This window comes from Elephantulus edwardii, unplaced genomic scaffold, assembly GCF_000299155.1.
Source record: "Elephantulus edwardii isolate Elephantulus edwardi_28Jun2011 unplaced genomic scaffold, EleEdw1.0 scaffold00434, whole genome shotgun sequence".
In the NCBI taxonomy this organism is placed as follows: Eukaryota; Metazoa; Chordata; class Mammalia; order Macroscelidea; family Macroscelididae; genus Elephantulus; species Elephantulus edwardii.
The window spans coordinates 202,039-205,288 of NW_006400184.1; the positions used below are offsets into that span (position 1 = coordinate 202,039).

At 40.1% G+C, this 3,250-nt stretch overlaps 1 pseudogene; it reads right to left on the reverse strand.

Annotated features, from left to right (window-relative positions):
• Window positions 1–2,027: 2,027 nt before the first annotated feature.
• Window positions 2,028–2,990, reverse strand: LOC102869581 (annotated as a pseudogene).
• Window positions 2,991–3,250: the final 260 nt, after the last annotated feature.

Sequence of the window (3,250 nt, forward strand, 5' to 3'; positions counted from 1 at the left end):
GAAGGAAGGAAGGAAGAAAGAAAGAAAGAAAGAAACAAGGTAGGAGGCTTCTCACTTCCTGACTTCAAATCCTACTACATTGTTGTTCTTGGTCAAGACAGCATGGTACTGGTACAATGACAGACACATAGATCAATGGAATAGAATTGGCAATCCAGAAATCAGCCTAACTACCTATGGTCAACTGATTTTTTACAAGGAGATGAAATAAGTCAAGTAGGGAAATGACAGCATTTTAAACAAACGGTGCTGGCAAAATCGGAAAACTATCTGCAGAAATTCAAGCAAGATCCACACCTCACTCAGTACACAAAAACCAACTCAAAGTAGATCATGGGCCTAGGACTGAATCGAAGGACTACAAACTTCATTAAAGAAAAGCTTGGAAGAACCCTAGATGTCTTAATCCACAGTCTTCTAAGCATCCTGAAATATCTATAACTAGAATAGGATAAAATAGATGAATGGGACCTACTGAGAATCAAATCCCTATGAACATCCAAAAACTTCTCCAACAGGGTAAAAAGGGAAGCCACAGGCTGGGGAAAAATATTTTGTAATGATCAAGCTGCTTTGAAGGAAATAGCAAAAAATAAGGGCCCAGGAATAGATGGTATACCAGTTGAAGCATTTCAGATAACAGATGTTGCCCTGGATGTGCTCACCAAGTTGTGCCAAGAAATCTGGAGAACAACCACTTGGCCAACTGACTGGAAGAGATCTATATTTGTTCCCATTCCAAAGAAAGGTGACCCAACTGAGTGTGGAAACTACAGAACAGTGTCATTGATTTCACATGCAAGCAAGATTCTATTGAAGATTATCCAAAAACGATTAGAACAGCACATCAGCAGAGAACTTCCGGAAGTCCAGGCTGGGTATAGAAGCTCTGGTATATTTAGACAATGGAATGCTGTGCAGCATTGAAAAACAAGGAACTCATGAAATACTGCACAAAATGGGTGACCTTGGAGGACATTATGCCGTGTGAAATATCTCAGTCATTAAAAGACAAATACGGCATAATGCCACTGTTGTAAAAGAGGACTCACATAGAGGTTAGAGGGATCCTGAGAAAGAGGAGATAAATAATGTATACTGCATTGAAGCACATGAGGGAGAGAACTGTTTAAAAGGGATATGCAATTAGATATTATAGTTATGACAGGATTCCAGAACGCAAGCAGCATAGTGGAGTGGACCTGGGGGGAGAGTTTTAATAACAGTGAAAGAATTTTTTTCTTTTACTTTTCAAAGAGAAAAGCAAATTAGGGGTAGGGGTGGGCAGGGGGAAAACTACAACAATTAATGAATGGAAATAAAAAAATTGCATTAGAACAAAAAATTGCATTAGCGTGTAAAGAAGCTAAAAAAAAGGGAAGAAATGCTGAATTTTAAAAGCTAAATGAAAGAATTCAAAGGACAACTCAAGAAGACAAAGCAAAGTTTCATACCAAAATGTACAAAGAGCTGGATTAAGAGAATAAAAAGAGAACAACTTTCTCAGTATTTCTTGAGCTGGAAGAAAATAAAAAACAATAATAAATTCAAGACTAAAGTTGCAATACTAAGAGATATATATAATGGGCAAAATCTTGTGATCTATGAAATATTAAAAGAAGATGAAAGAATTTAACAGAATTGTTCTACAAATATAGTTTTTATTTATTTATTTTTTTTACATTTAAAAAAGGACATTTATTCAGTGTCATGATCAGACTATTACATTTAGCAATCAACAGCATGGGTGCAAAAAAAAATCATCTACATTTAAGCTCTTGTTTTCGGAATGCTTTACACTTTCCACAGAACAGAAACTAAAATAACCTGTTATACAATTAGTCACAAATACAGTCCTCGAGTTTTTTGCCCATACACATGAGTATTGTCTAAAACATGTCTTCTTTGTAGCAGCTAGGCCCTGCAGCCACTGTGCTTGGCTGAGATCACAAATCTATTGTAACCTGTAGCTTCCCTGTCACTTCTCTGGCTCTCTTCTCCTGCTAAGCTTTGTTTCCTGGCAGTTACTAAAACCGTCTGCCGCTGCCATAGCTGCTGCTGCTACTTGAATCACCATAGCCACCTTGGTTTCATGGTTTGGCAAAATACTGACCACCACCACTGTAAGGGCCAGAGCTTCTGCCTCCAAAATTTCCTCCCTTCATGGGTCCAAAATTTGAAGACTGATTGTTGTAATTGCCAAAATCATTGTAGCTTCCACCACCTCCAAAGTTGCTTCCATCATTACCAAATCCATTATAACCATCTCCACTGCCTCCATATCCTCCACCGCCACGACTGCCACCAAAGTCACCTCGTCCACTGAAGTTTCCTCCTCGACCAAAGTTGTCATTCCCACCGAAACCACCTCCACGGCCACCACCAAAGTTTCCAGAACCACTTCGACCTCTCAGGCTGGAAGAGGCTCTGACCATCTCTTGCTTTGACAGGGCTTTCCTCACTTCACAATTGTGACCATTCACAGTGTGGTATTTCTGAATAACGATTTTATCTACAGAATCATGGTCATCAAAAGTTACAAAAGCAAAGCCCCTTTTCTTGCCACTGCCTCGGTCTGTCATGATTTCAATCACTTCAATTTTCCGGTACTGCTCAAAATAATCTCTTAATTGATGTTCTTCAGTGTCTTATTTAATTCCACCAACAAAGATCTTTTTCACAGTTAAGTGGGCACCTGGTCTTTGAGAATCTTCTCTGGAGACAGCCCTCTTGGGTTCCATCACCCTTCCATCCACCTTGTGGGGCCTTGCATTCATGGTTGAATCCACCTCTTCCACAGTTGAGTATGTGACAAAGTCAAAGCCTCTGGAGCGCTTGGTATTTTGATCTTTCATTACCACACAGTCCGGGAGCGTCCCCCATTGCTCAAAATGGCTCCTCAGACTTTCATCCATCATCTCGAAGCTCAGCCCCCGGAAGAATAGCTTCCGCAGCTGTCCGGGCTCTGTAGGAGACTCTGACTTCAACATGGCGGCGGTGGGAATAACGCTTCCTCGGCAGCGTTCTCCAGCAAAAAACAAAAATAATTTTTTAACACTTACAAATGTCAAGAAGTAACCGTATGAACAAGAGCCAATGGCAATGAAGGAAGAATTTCAAGTTGTGCTGAAGAAACTGTCATGAAAATAAGGCGTGAAGAATGGATGGGATACCAAATGACATGTTTCAACTAACAGATGCAACTCTGGATGTGCTCACCAGTCTAAGTCATAAAATTTGGAGGATAGCT